At 34.8% G+C, this 16,168-nt stretch overlaps 1 pseudogene; it reads left to right on the top strand.

Annotated features, from left to right (window-relative positions):
- Positions 1–10,686: 10,686 nt before the first annotated feature.
- LOC136069226 (polyadenylate-binding protein-interacting protein 5-like) lies at positions 10,687–12,423 on the top strand (annotated as a pseudogene).
- Positions 12,424–16,168: the final 3,745 nt, after the last annotated feature.

Raw genomic sequence — 16,168 nt, 5'->3', positions numbered from 1 at the left:
GGCCAATCAGTAATCAAATGAGTAATGATGTTTTCTCAATTTGCATGTTCCTCTCTCTCTCTCTCTCTCTCTCTCTCTCTCTCATTTATTTTTTTTATTTCCCTAAGATATTATACCTAAATTTTGTCTATAAAGTAATATGGAATATGGGATGATTAATAAGCTAGTGTAAGAATGTGTTTTTTTTTTTTTTTTGACGTAAGATAAATAATATTCTCATTAAAACTCAAAGAGTTGATCTAGTAGTTCTCAAGAAAAAAATATCTATTCTTCAAGTTCATATAACATCACATTCACAACATGTGAGCCTTAACCATAAACTTCTATTTTGTATCACGGGGACATACATACACCCAATTCATGTAGGGGTTGACCCCACTAGTGTAGGACCTTGGACCCAACCCATTGTGAGTTGGGTGTTTTATATTCCTATGATACAAAATACCACATTTTCACCCACCTATGAGGCCTATATGTTGTGAGTATAATGTCGCATGTATTTAAAACACAAGATACCGTTAGATTCTCAAGGTCTTAGTTTTGAATCTTTTAACTAACATCTTAGAGTCACTCTCAACGTATGAGATACGAAAGCATTAAATTGCATATCGTTTTTCAAAACTGTGCCAATGTGACACAATGTAAAACTTTCAAGGTGGGACAAGGCAAGCAAATTTCATTCCTACTCCACCTTTTTAGAAAAATTTATTTTACGAGACTAGCTCTTACCATGTGCCCCTCCAGTAGCACGCGAGGCCCACCATATGTGAAAGTAACCACAAGACAATCTAATGGGATACTTTATCCCTCTTAGAGCAAGAAAAGAAAACCTATATAGGTTAAATGAGTGGCATAATACATTTTTTCCATCCCACTAAAAGCTAAACACTTTTGTTGTCACTAAGAGGCTGTTTGGCTTCAAAAATTTCATCACTCAATTTTCGTCACTCAATTTTCATAACTCATCACTCATCACTCATAACTCATCACTCATCACTCATCACCCATCACTCTAAATACTACACCCGTTTGGCACCATCACTCAATTTCCATCATTCAATATTTTTCACACTATTTATGGGTCCCATGCCTGTCATTTGGTCAGATAAAAACTGTTTTGTGGACCCCACAATTTTTTCTGTTCTAATTTCCCCTCCTTAACCCCTGATACTTTCCCAAAACACAGACCCGAACCCAGCTCCAACCACAATAACGAAAACAGCAACAGCAACAGCAGCATCAACAACAACAACAACAAAATGTGGCCAATCAGGAAAAAAAAAAAAAAAAAAAAAGAAACCCAGAAACCCGATCCCAGTGAAAAAAAAAAAAAAAAAGGAAGAACTGAAGACCGAACCCAGTGAAAGAAGAAGAAAAAAAAAAAAAAAAGAATGGAAACCCAGTGAAAAGGAAAAAAAAAAAAAAAAAGAACCCAAGCCAGAAACCAAACCCAAAAACCAACGTGAAAAGAAAAGAAAAGAAAGGAGAATAGAAAAGAAAGAAGAAAAAAAAAAAAAAAGAATCAACCCCAGAAAGTGAAAGAGAAGAAAGAGAAGAAAAAAAAAAAAAAAAAACCAAGCTCAGAAAAGAAAGGAGAATAGAAAAGAAAAGAAGGAAAAAAAAAAAAAAAGAAAAAAGAATCAACCCCAGAAAGTGAAAAGAGAAGAAAAGAAGGAAAAAAAAAGAACCAAGCTCAGAAAGTGAAAAGGAAAGAAAAGAAGAAGAAGAAGAAGAAGAAGAAGAAGAGGAGGAGGAGCAGCAGCGTCCCAGACCACGTGAAAGACAAAAAGAAAAGAAAAAAAAAGAGAAAAGGAGATAAAGAGGGAGCAAAAGTCAGATGGTGGGACCGGGTTTGTAATGGTATTTACAGTTTTGCCATTGAGAATTGAGAATTGAAAACTGAAAACAGCCAAAAGTTGTTTTCAGTTTCCATAACTCATAACTCAAAAAGTAGAGAATTGAGTATTGAAAACAGAGTTATGAAAATAGAGTATTGGTGCAGGCAAACGAGTATTTTGCTATGGGTCCACCATTTTGAGAATTGAGTTATGAAAACTGAGAATTGAGTCATGAGAATTGGCCATCCAAACAGCCTCTAATAGTCTTGTAGCTGAACTAATTGACACCTCTTAGTATTTCTAATAGAGAAATCCATGATTTAAATCTCCCTTCCTTGTTTTAACAATAGAATTATAAGGGGAAAAAATTATATGTCTCAAGTAGGCTGACCAGATACCGTGATGGTCAATAGCAGGTCTCTACCTCCAGAAACCTATTCTAGTTGTTCAATTTACAGGTCTTTACATGAAAACCCGATTCCAACCGACCCAACCGATCTCCACACCAAAACTTGTCATTCTCCGACCAGTTTTAGTTAGATCTGACAAAATCCAGCAACATCTCTCTCTCTCTCTCTCTCTCTCTCTCTCTCTCTCTCTCTCTCTCTCTCTCTCTCTCTCTCTCTCTCTCTCTCTCTCTCTCTCTCTCTCTCTCTCTCACAGAGCTAAATGGTGTCTTATACACTAGAACCAATTTGCTCTAGACAATCTTGGATCTAGTGGAATTCATTCCAATCTGTGGCAGCAATTAGCATTACAACCACGGTATCTTCACTGTTTTGACATCTCCCTTATTTCTTTCCTCACAAGAAACAGAACCAAATGATCCATTTTCAGTGTCCCACAATGAAGAATATCCATCCCCTAGTGGCCACACATTCACAAATTTTCAATCCTTACAAGAATAATGCATGTATGGTGAAGGCCTCTCTTGAAAGTTTTATCATTCAGGTGGGTGAATCGGCTGTGTACATTTTCAGACCCCTTAAAACACAAATTGATTAGCCTAGTTATTTAGCCAAATGATTATTTAGATAAATTATTCAAATCTAGGTTAACACATTAAAATCTGAGCCGCCACCGCCTCCTCCTGGAACCTTTGCCATCACTGCCTGGGTTCAATCTAAGCCGAACAGTTTGGGTTAGGGAGATCTGGGTTCGTGGATTTCTTCCTTCTTCGTTTGATCTAAGTTTCTTCGTGTTTGTTCCTTCTTTGTTTGATCTCTCCGGTTTGTTTGCCTTCTTCGTGTTTCTTCTTCGTTTGGTCTGGGTTTTTGGGTTTCTTCCTTCTGGTTTTATGGAATTCAAGTCTATAATGCTCGATTTTCACGCATAGAATTTGAGTTTGTAATGCTCGATTTAGTGCACCAAAATTGAGTTCTTTGCACTCGAGATGTTAGGTTGCTAAATGGTTTTGAAAATATGCTAACTAATGAAATTGTTTGAATTTTAGTGTTATTTTGAAAAAAAAAAAAAATCTCATCTTCAACCACCAAAACCCAACCACTGGCCAAACTCACCAATCAAAATACAAAGAAATTTCACAACAATCTTAAACCATAAACCAAACTCAAATCAAACCCTAATTTCTTTTTCAAACTCGAAGTTAGTCGTGGATAAACCAAGATTAACTATCGTTTTTGGTGGTGGTGGAACTATGGATGTCCAGCCCGTGAAAGAGAGAGGTGAAAAAAGAAGGAGGTATTGTGCATTATAAAAAATAATACAAACATCTCAAACCATTATCATTAACTATATTATATTCTTAAGAAAAAAAATATAAGTTATATATTGTATATTATAGACATTATTATATTACTACAAATATTTAAAGGATCCACAGTATTATATATTATATATATTGGTTAGCCAGTATTATATATTATATTTTAATATCTTATAAACATAAAACTAATCAATATTATAGGGGTATTTAGTAGTGTATTTTGAACAACAGTTTTTAGTGTCTAAACTTTAAATAACATTAAACACTTTTTCACACACTTTTTCAGTTACACATATTTTTAAAAAATACAAATAATATTACTAAAACAATATTCCAATATGCCTATATATCCACAACACAAATACACCAGCCATTCATTCAAGTTTTTTTTTTTTTTTTTTAATTAAAAAAAAAAAAAAAAAAAACTCCTTAACCCATCACCAGCCAAAACCCATCTTCAAGGAATTTTTTTTTTCAAAATAACACTAATTCAAACAATTTCTTAGTTAGCATTTTCAAAACATTTAGCAAACTAACATCTCGAGCAAAGAACTCAATTTTGGTGCACTAAATTGAGTGTGACGAATTAGAGTTTCATGAAACTCGAGTCTTCAAGACTCGATTTCCCTGAGATATCATCAAACCAAACACCCAGACTCAACGAAACATCATCAAACCCAAAGACTCAAAGAACAAAATGAAGGAATTGGAGAAAAACCTTCGCCTAGTAGAGTTTTGTCAAAAAAAAAAAAAAAAAAACCACCATCAGAAAACAAAAGATAAGAAATGTCTCACATTGTGAGAGATCGGCGGCGTGGGGGTGGATGGCATAGCAAGCTCGGCAGTGTGGCGTGGTGTGGCGGATGGTATGACAAGCTCGACGGCGCGGCGTGGCGTGATGTGGTGGATGGCACGAAGCTCGGCGGCGCAGCGTGGTGGTCACTGTGGTGAGATCAGCGTGGCTATGAAAGAGCAACAGAAAGGGCTAGACAGAGATGAGAGTTTGGGTCAGAGTTAGAGAGATCGAAGGTTAAGAGGGAGTGCAGAAGAGAGATGGGGAATTAGGAAAATCAACAAAGAAAATTGATCGGCGGTTTTGTTTTTGAGTGATCTTTAGAGAGTTTTTGTGTTTTGTTTTTAAGGGAGACCTTGAGTTTGCATTTGCGTTTGAGAATGACTGAGGAAAGAGAGATACGATAGAGATGAGAGTTGAGAAAGAGAACTAGACGGAGAGAGAGAACCAGGCAGAGAGAGAGATATGTGTGGGGAGGAGAGAGAAAAAGTATATAAAATAATAATAAAAATTTTGGCACATTTGTCCATACTGTCTCAAATATGAGACGGTACTGTAGCCGTGTGTAAAAAATTTTGAGATTTGAGATATCTGATGATGGATGGTTTTTGGTGTTTGGTGTGTCAAATGCCAAATATTTGGCATTTGACACACCTGATGAGAATGCTCTAAACAAATCATATTTAGTACTAAAATAGTAACATTAAGATGTAATTTCATGCTCACCGAATTACAATCTAAGGTTTCTTCTTGTTACATTGGATGAGCAGAAGTTAAAAAAAAAAAAGAAAAAGGTTTCTTCTAACAATTAATTATTCAAATTAACAACTTCAAGATCAGAATAAAAGGAATTTTTATTTTTTTTTTATTTTTTTTTATTTATGGAATCCGCATATTGCACACATTGAAATTGTGGCTTCTAAAGTTGTAGGGAAAAATTTGCCAAAGAGTATATTTTTCCAAAAAAATTAGGCGCGTGGCATGCGTTCAAAGTTATTTAGTAAGTTAGACTGTTTTTGAAAATCGACTTTAGCAAAATCGACTTTGGGTTGGAAAACGAAGACTATAGTAGCGTTTGTAAAAACGTCACTATAGGTACCCTATAGTGGCATTTTCTATAAACGCTGCTATAGGTACAAAAAAAACGCCGCTATAATGTTGGTTTTTTAGCCCAAAGTCAATTTTGCCAAACTCGATTTTAAAAAACAGTCTAACTTACTAAACAACTTTGAACACATGCCACGCGCCTAATTTTTTTGAAAAAATATATTGGCAAATTTTGCCAAAGTTGTAGTATTTGGAGTTCCTAAAAAAAAAATTGTAGTACTTATTGTTGTAATCGCTCTTCATCAACAAGACATCAGAACCATGTAAAGTGACCAAACTAATACAATAGTCCGTAAGTTCAGTAATTTGATTCTCATTGTTTGTCTCCTGCTCCACGTGGACTCCAAGTAATCGTCCATCACCCACACGTACTTGTATAATACCCTCTCTCTCTCACACAAAGCATTGCCTTTGATTGATACTCCACAAGTTTCATGATTAAAATAATCTTTCTTACATAGTGGTAGAGCGAGAAAAATTTTTTTTTTTTCCCAGAGGGTCAAATTTTGTATAACGAAATTTTAAGTATTTTTATTTTATTTTATTTCATTATTTATATTTGGCTCAATACAATTGTAACACAGATTCTTTTATGGTACAAAAATTGATCATCAATTAAATTCTATAGAAGTCTTTTTCTATGTACACTGTTAGACAAGAACTTAAAATCAATTTTCATCTTGTTTTATGCATTTGTAGTTGTTGAAACAAAAAGAGTAAACTAATGCATATTTTTGAACTCTTTAGAGTATTCACATCAGTCTTTTTAGAATTTTAGTTAAACTAACTACAAAAACTCCTCTTTGGCTATTTTAACAAATAGATACTGCATCAATCTCAATATTTATTTCTCTACTTTAAATATTATTTTTTCTAGGTAATTTTTTTTCTCTTCTCCATCCCACGGTAGCACATAGTCACCTTTAAGTCTTCAACACCACAACAAGAAAAATTTGCTAAATAGCATAATTTTAGGAAAAATTTGCTAAATAGTTCCTAACAAAACTTATTTAGTTATGTACCATGTTTTTTGGAACTCGAGTTTGTCAAACTCAAATTTCAAGTGAAACTCAAGTTCCAAAAAACATGCTACATAATTAAATAAGTTTGACTCAGTGTTTTTTTCCTAAATATTGCCAAAAAATCTTGTTGTTTGGCAAAAAAGGCCACCAATCACCACCAAGTACGGTACCAAACCACAACAAATGCAATCACAAGCCCAAACCACTCATACAACCAATCACTAGCAACCACCAAAGATCATACCCATTAAGCACCACCAATTACAGGTGAAACCCACCAAGAACCACTAGTCACAAATCAAGCACAACCAAAGCCAAACCCATCACCAGCCAAACCCATCTTCAAGGAATTTTTTTTTTCAAAATAACACTGAATCTCAAACAATTTCGTTAGTTAGCACGTTTTCAAAACAATTTAGCAAACTAACATCTCGAGCACAAGAGACACGATTTTGTTGTGCTAAATTGAGTGTGACGAATTAGAGTTTCATGAAACTCGAGTCTTCAAGACTCGATTTCCCTGAGATATCATCAAACCAAACACCCAGACTCAACGAAACATCATCAAACCCAAAGACTCAAAGAACAAAATGAAGGAATTGGAGAAAAACCTTCGCCTAGAGTTTTGTCGCCGCCACCGCCTCCTCCTGGAACCTTTGCCATCACTGCCTGGGTTCAATCTGAGCCGAACGGTTTGGGTTAGGGAGATCTGGGTTCGTGGATTTCTTCATTCTTCGTTTGATCTGGGTTTCTTCGTGTTTGTTCCTTCTTTGTTTGATCTCTCCAGTTTGTTTGCCTTCTTCGTGTTTCTTCTTCGTTTGGTCTGGGTTTTTGGGTTTCTTCCTTCTGGTTTTATGGAATTCAAGTCTGTAATGCTCGATTTTCACGCATAGAACTTGAGTTTGTAATGCTCGATTTAGCGCACCAAAATTGAGTTCTTTGCACTCGAGATGTTAGGTTGCTAAATGGTTTTGAAAATATGCTAACTAATGAAATTGTTTGAATTTTAGTGTTATTTTGAAAAAAAAAAAAATCTCATCTTCAACCACCAAAACCCAACCACTGGCCAAACTCACCAATCAAAATACAAAGAAATTTCACAACAATCTTAAACCATAAACCAAACTCAAATCAAACCCTAATTTCTTTTTCAAACTCAAAGTTAGTCGTGGATAAACCAAGATTAACTATCGTTTTTGGTGGTGGTGGAACTATGGATGTCCAGCCCGTGAAAGAGAGAGGTGAAAAAAGGAGGAGGTATTGTGCATTATAAAAAATAATACAAACATCTCAAACCATTATCATTAACTATATTATATTCTTAAGAAAAAAAATATAAGTTATATATTGTATATTATAGACATTATTATATTACTACAAATATTTAAAGGATCCACAGTATTACATATTATATATATTGGTTAACCAGTATTATATATTATATTTTAATATCTTATAAACATAAAACTAATCAATATTATAGGGGTATTTGATAGTGTATTTTGAACAACAGTTTTTAGTGTTTAAACTTAAATAACATTACACATATTTTCACACACTTTTTCACTCACACATATTTTTAAAAAATACAAATAATGTTACTAGAACAATATTCCAATATGCCTATATATCCACAACACAAATACACCAGCCATTCATTCAAGTTTTTTTTTTTTTTTTTTTAATTAAGAAAAAAAAACTCCTTCCACTCATTCAGCACTTAGCAGTAACTTTTTGGCTCGACGCCCAAGTCCCAACCATTCACTTTAGCTCTATTTCATTTAACCAAAGGAAACTCCCAAAGATCATTCTGCTGCAGGTAACTCAAAACTGTACAATATTATATAGCAGACAAAGAGGAAGTGAGAGAAAGAGAGCGATACCACTACCAGTGAATAAGTCTGAATTCTGGCGTGCAGAAACAAACATACTGATGTAGTTACCGTAAGACAGCTTTGGGCTTTTTTATATTTTTTGTTTTTATACTGGGTATTAGGGTTTAGGGATTTGTTGAGGAAGACGGATTTGGGTTTATTTATTTGGAGAAAAGGAATTAATTTGTGCATGTGTTACTTATTAGGAATTGGAAGTTTTTTTTTTTTTTTTTTTCGCTCGGATCTAGAAAATTTCGCTAGAATCTAGGTATTTTTCACTGGAATCTCGAAATTTTCTGTTGGAAATTCTTAGTACGTCGATTGGTTTGAGGTTTTCTGGTTTTGGGGGAGGGAAACCAAAGCCAACTCGCCGGAGTCAGTTTCTTGTGGTGAAGGCCCGCCATCGAGTAGTTGAGTCGGCTGACATCAAATCAAATCCAGTCAGTTTCTTTGGGTGGGTTGGGTCTTCGGATGGATTTGGACAGCCCTATTCATTACCATTTTTCTTTTCAAAAAGGTATGTTTCTTATTCAAGGAGTAAATATGAGACTATGAGGATTTGGGGTATGTTTGGGCAAATTATTATCTTCTTCATTTAATTAGTTGAAAGTGTATAGTTCTCTTCTACATTGACAGTTCTAAAGTCAATTGTAGAAGAGGAATCATTAACACCAATGTGATTGTGTTTATATTTAGGTATATGTTGATTTAGTTTGGTATATTTATTTATTTCCTTTGCAAGAACTCGATGTATACATCTTTACAATTTGGGTGGAACCTTGGAAAAGTGTTATTTTTTTGCAATCAAAGGTTAATGTGAATTTTGTGGTGTTAAAATTTAAAAGAGATAAGTTAATATAAAATTATAACACTAAATTAGAAAAAAAAAAAAGTTATGTCAACAATATTTTCATAACAAATTATAAATGGCAAGTCATTATTAGTTATTACAAGTAAGCTAAAAAAAGAATTTAAATTGTGAATTCAAATTATAACCAATAACAACTTACAACCTATAATTTATTAAGAAAGAATTATAAAACTATTGTAGAAATAGCACTTCTAAATAATTTATAAAATAAAAATAAATAAAAATAAAAATCATTGCTTACGCGAACAGTGTGTGCTAAGACTAATATCCATTAATAAAGTTTCTAAAAATATTTCATTCTAACTTAAACTTTGTTTCCATAAATAAAAAGCCTAATAAAGCCACCGTTCGTGTCACAAACACCTTCCCAGTAAGCGAGTGAGTTCTGATCTTTTTCATTTGACCGCAAAAGTAGGGTGTCCCAAATCCCAATAAGTATATACTTTTATATAGTACAACATACTAGCATAGTATATACCTTTTACTTTCTCTCTCAATCACAATTTTTTCTTTCTTTCTTTCATTCATTCGCTTTGTACTGTTTGATTTCTCATCTCAACAAATTTAGGGTTTCGTTCCCAATTTCGATTTCTCCTCGGTGAGTTCCGATCACTATTTTTTCCAATTATGATTTTTTTTTTTTTTTAGTGTTACATTTAATTATATTATTGGATTGCTATTCATTACTTGAANTTATTGGATTGCTATTCATTACTTGAGAAAAAAAAAAGTTTTAAAAAATGAAGAAGATTTAAGAAATTCAAACATGGATAATCAATTCAAACATTTTTTTAAGCTTGTATTATCAAGTTCTTAATTGGGGTGTTGGTGTTTGTTTCTGCGATCTGATATAATGTGCTGTGCAAGATCACTTTTTGTTGTGGGGATTCCATTGGGTCTATGATCAATAGCTTAGGAATTTGATGAAACCAATATTTGATTTGATTAGGAATCTGGTACAATTCATGCATGCAATTGAGAAGTTTATGGACATGAACTATTGTAATTACATGCATTCTAATTAGTTCAACCGGTAAAGTCTTGTCATCAAATAACGAACTTGGTTTCAAATTCTGAAATCGATTGGTGTCTTGGCTTTAGCAATCATCCTGGATCGGACTGTAGGTTTCAAATCTAAATGTCTTCTAATGAAGTATAATTTTCATGAATATTTTAGAAATTGCAAGTTCTTATTCAAGCTTTTCTGAATTTTCTAGTTGAAAGATGGTTTTAAATTTGTTAACTACATGATTGGATGACATGCTAATGTCCGTTCGAGTACTTTCATGATTACTTGAATTTCTTTGCACTTACAGTGAATCTATAATGTATACAATTTGTTATGGCTTAAAACTTTGAATTTTTGTTTCGTTGAAGTTTCTTTATTGTTGTGCTGTATGGTGTCTATATGGATTTTCTTTTCATAAAATATTTTCAAGGGAACGGTGATCTTTTTGATGAACTGAAGCAATGAAGCAAGGAGTATCTTCCTGAATCCTATGCAGCATCGTACATTCCACTTTCCAAAAGAAATGCAAATGGTAGAACTTTTGAGACAGCAAAAACTCTAGGAGCGGCAATGAGTCTTCCCGTTTGTAACCCCTGAGCAACTCCATTACAGAGCTTATTATGACTCCAATGCTCATGGAACTGAAAAAGCCCTATTCCTGAAGTGGGGTCTGCAGTGAAGAGCCACCATGCATATGGTTATGGTTCATCACCTCAAAATGTAAATCAAGCTGCAGATAAGCAGATGCTAGATGAATTTGACATTGATTTGGAATATCTTCAGATGTCATTTCCTGGTATATCTGATCAGTCCCTTACTGATGTTTATGCTGCAAACAGAGGTGACCTAGAAGCCACTGTTGACATGCTGAACCAACTTGAGGTGTACAAGTAAACTCTTTATTTTGAAGTTTCTAAATAACATTCATAACATTGATTAGGTGATAGGTGATTGAAGTAGATTACTATTTCTTTCTTTTATTTTATTTTTTTGTCTTCGGGCTGGTTCAGTTCTTTACCAACGTTTCCACTTCAGATTCTGGCACCACAATCACAGTATGAACAGTGCTGGCCTATATATATTTAATATTGGAAAACTTGAACAACTTAATAACTTCCTGATACTACAGTGTGTGACTATAGCCAGCTACTATTATCTTATTAGTTTTTGTTTATGGTTCTGGATTCAAGAGAAGGCAAAAGAGATCCATCTCTTGCGCCATGCCCATGACTAATAGGCCAAAATTTATTTTCTGGACATATAAAGACTAGCAATATCTTTCTAGTAGCCATTAACTAGTCATTAGAAGTATTACCATGAGTTAGTCATATGCTCCCTTCAAATCACATGCTTAAATGGAAATCATTACATACTCAATATGCTATTATTATCAAGCTACGATGTCTTAGAAAGTAAGATTGTGTGTTCTATTTCACTTTATGTCTTAAGGCTTGGTTGTTGTTTTGGAATAATCTCTCTCAGAAGTCTGACTTACATATTAAGTGTTTACCTTCATTATTATTGTGAGCTTTATTCATATTGTAATATCTTATGCTTTTACAGTCATCTTTCTAAGAAGTATTATCTTCTGCTTACAGTGTTACACTGTTGAGTCTTCTGAAAGTCTTCCAGACACTCTGGACATTGGCGATGTTTCAGAATTTGGATCTTCAGCTGATTGTGCATCACTGAAACTGAAGACCGTAGAGGGCAAAGCCAGTGCTGCTTCATCCAGCTCCTAAGGCTCATCAAGATTATCTCCTGATTGATTTTGCAAACAACAAATCCAATTGTTTGGCAAGGCATGGTTGGTCTTGTGGATAAGAAATATATAAATAGGGGATCTTCCTAAGAGATGGAGACATCAGTCATTATCGTTGTATAGTTCTCAGCTGCTTGATTCACCCTTCTCTTTTCTTTCAAAGGCTCATTGTTTTTGTTTGATGGGTCAGAATCCCCCTGTGCAGTTATTATGCGGATTGCAGTTTTTTCTTTTCAAAATGAAAGTCATCTTTGCTGTTTTGCTTTCCTTCTTTGTGCTCTTGTCTTGGTTGGGTAGATGCTGTGTAAGCGGGTATCATTCTCATGTGACATTAGTAATGTCACCTGAAGAATGAAGATTTGAACGCGTGATGCTTTAAGCTTGTGTATTGTTTTGTGATGAAATATAGCGCAATTTCCAACCTTTTGATTTATGATGTTTAGATCAGTCGCCTATTCACCTAGGCTATCATGGCTGATAGCTGACGGGCTTTATCACTTTTACCATTCCGAATTACTGACATCTCTAAAATGATTCAATAATTTTAGAGTTACAAAAAAGTTCACTAAAATGTAGCAAGATATTATTAGTAAAAAAGACCTAGGTAAAAACCTGTACAAATTGTCAACTCAACTGTTTTGAAAAGTTGAAAACTATTGTGCTTATAACATTTCTCACTCTTTCTACCGGCTTGGTTTTTAAAACGAAATGTGCACATCTTGTCAAGAAATGTGTATTGATTTGTTTCAATTCCCAACAAATGTGCACATCTTGTCAAAATACAAATGTGTATTGATGCATTTCAATTCCAACAAATGCACTAGGCAGACCAATTTCAAGAAATGTGCACATCTTGTCAAAATGTGAATTGATGTGTTTCAATTCCAACAAATGTGTTTCCTTGTCAAAATGTGTATTGATGCGTTTCAATTCCAACAAATGCACTAGACCGATTTGCCATGAAATCTTCATCATTGTTAAATAAAAAGAAAGGTTTATTGGAGAAAGCTCTTATGTCCCATTACTTGCGAGTTTAAAATTGTGGGGTTGAGTAATGACAAGTCTCATTATTGCTTGGATGGTCTCACACCAAGTCAAATTTGAGTTTAGTGGTAGTGGCAAAGACCACATCTACCTTATATCTCATCACCTTGCGAGTTTGAAATTGTAGATTCAAGTAGTAACAAGTCCTATTATTGCTCAGATGGTCTCACACCAAGTTAAATTTGAGTTTAAGTGGTGATAGCAAAGACCACACCTACCTTTTGTTCTATTACCTTACGAGTTTGAAATTGTGAGTTTGAGTAGTGACAAGTTTCACTATTACTCGAATGGTCTCACACCATGTCAAATTTGAGTTTAAGTGGATGAGGCAAAGACCACATCTACCATTTTTTTTTTCTTTTTTATAATGATTATATAAAAAAGTGGTGTGAAAGTGAAAATAATGCAAGTATGCAACAATATCTTAAAAAAATATACAATAACACAAAGAGTACAGGACCCGGACAAGCAGCATAAACTAAAACAACGTGGGACGCGGGTTGTTTGGGTTTTGAACGTGGAATTGGAGGCAAGAAGAACAGTTTCAAAGTGGAGAGCTACAGCGATTTGGGTTACCCATATATAGACTCAAAAACATCTCGCTCTTCAAGAAGCCACGTGGCTGAAATTTGAAAAGGTAAAAACATAGCTTGTTCAAGTTCAAGGTATGTCCTTAACGACACCGTTTTACTGCCCGGTAAACCTCTTGTTCTTACTTTCATTCATGCTCAATGGCAGGTCATGGCTAGGGTTTATGCATCCTTCAGAAGCCTCAAACATTCATCACCGCTCTTATCTCATCTTTTCCTTCTCCCATAGGAGTCATGCTCCGTTTGGTTGCCCAGAAAAGGTAACCAAAGGAAACATCAAATTTTTCATTTTTTTTTTCTTTGGTTCATGCTACATAAAGTTAAAATCTTTTTATTTGATTTATATATACACTCTCTGAGACCAAACTTAACTCTTAGGCTTCACTAAATGCAATTCTACTTCAATCCCTTTATCTTTCAGGTTATTTTGCTTCAAAAGCTTCACCTTTTTCTTTACCCTGCAATGCTTCTTTGTACAATTCCTAGAGTTGGTTATTGCTGCAGAATTGGCAAAACTGTGCGTTTCCTCCTCAGTTTTTCTTCATCTTGTGCTCTTAGAGCTGTAGAATTTGCCGAAGAGAGTAATACCCATGATTTTAATTACGCCAAATTACAGAGTAGAATGCAGAATTATGCCATCTCAGGTCACTTTAGAAAAGCTCTGGAAACTCTGAATGACAATTTTTTAAAAATTTTGTTGGGGCCATGGCCCCCCACATATAAATAGAAATGGCAACGGGTAGGGCTCATGGCGGGTTTTTTATGCCCAAACCTAATCCACGGGTCCTCCCCCGTTACCCAAATCTGGCCCGTTTGATAAACAGATTTTTTTTAACCCCAAACCCTCCTCGTCGGGCCCCTTGCGAGCCCCATCTAGCCACTTTTAGGCCTAGTCTAAAGCCATGGCCCAATCCGATCCAATCTTAAATAATAATAAATCGATTTTACAATTAGAAATCACAACCATAAAACAGAAACACAAACCCAAACATAAACATAAACAGAAACACAAAACAGCTTGTTTTTTTGGCTCTTCTTTGTTAATACAGACTTTTCACTCATTAAAAAAAAAAATCACAAACAGAAACATATTCCCGTCCTCCGATCATCTAATCTCTCTTCGATCTAACAATCCCATGCTTCGATCTAACATTCCTGTGCTCCTACGTGACAAATAGCTACCACCATGTGATGAGAGTGAGGGTGAGGGTGGATCGGTGAGTGAATGAGAGTGAAGGTGACTTGGTGAGGGGCAGCTGAGAGAAAAAGTGAGTGAGAGTGAGAGAGGTAAGAGGCGAAGAGGCTGAACGAGGCCGTGGGGCTGAATAAGGCTGTGGGGCTAAACGAGGCCCCTAAGGCCGTGAGGCTGTGAGGGAAGCGTTTGAGGGTGAGAGAGGGTGGTCGGCGGTGAGAGAGAGAGAGAGAGAGAGAGAGAGAGAGAGAGAGCGACCGACTGAGAGGTGAGGGTTAGGTTTAGAAAATGAAATTTGAAATGAAATAGAGTATTTTTACTAGGGTTATAAATTTTTTTAAATATTATATATGTATATGGGTTAGGTTCGGTTTCGGTTTCGAGCCAGGTATGCATAAAACTCGGACCCGACTCGAACCCGCTTCGGGTTTGAATTTTTAAAATCCAAACCCGACCGTATTGTTTAGCAAGTCGAGTAAAACCCAACCCATTAAGGTTAGGTCGGGTNCCCCAACAAAATTTTTAAAAAATTGTCTAAAGTTGCTAAATTTGAAGACTAGAGCAATTATTTTAGGAGCTGCCCCCCTCCCCCCCCCAAACTTGACTTGAGTTGTCCACATTTTTCTTCCATTAAAACTTACTTTTCATTTTTAATATTTTCTACTACTTTACTATTACAATATTAGTCTTTGCCTTTACTATCAGAAACCCTGACATGTTAGCCAATTACCTTGATATAGAAGTTTTACTTTTTCGATTTCCAAGCTTCCATATGTGATATGTTGCTCAAAATTCCCACCCTTTCAAACTGCGCTTCTGCCACCAGCTATTCAAGTTCCACTAGTGTGCTATATGCTCACATCTCATTCTCATTTAGTATTTAGATCATCTATTTTCCTTAAGAAGAGTAGCAAAAATGACTTAATATATTTAGAGGTACTAAATTCTTATTCACCTTCTTTTTTCTTTTCTTTTTTTCATTTCTATGTATTTATTTAATCCTATAGTTTATGATTTTATTTTCCTTTAATTTATTAAACCAATTGATATGCTTTGTTCAAAATTTCATTTTGGCTTTTATTCTACCCCCAATAACCTGATGTGAAAGTCATCTTGGCTTTTTATATAGAGTTTCATATTGATTTATACTAATATTGTTATATTTAATTTCTATTTATTGTATGTCTTCTCATAGATGTAGTCAAGTGTTGTTATTAATTTCTTGAATGTTTTTGTTCAGGCGAAAGCCTTTGTCTCCATAGCCTACGAGACCCATGTTTTTGTCTCTCTTCTTCATGGCTGTGGGCATTTTAGCCATTAATCCTGCCATATTGCTTCAT

Source organism: Quercus suber, unplaced genomic scaffold (genome assembly GCF_002906115.3).
Source record: "Quercus suber isolate HL8 unplaced genomic scaffold, Cork oak 2.0 scaffold_157, whole genome shotgun sequence".
NCBI classification, from domain to species: domain Eukaryota; kingdom Viridiplantae; phylum Streptophyta; class Magnoliopsida; order Fagales; family Fagaceae; genus Quercus; species Quercus suber.
This window is presented reverse-complemented; position numbering and strand designations above follow the sequence as displayed.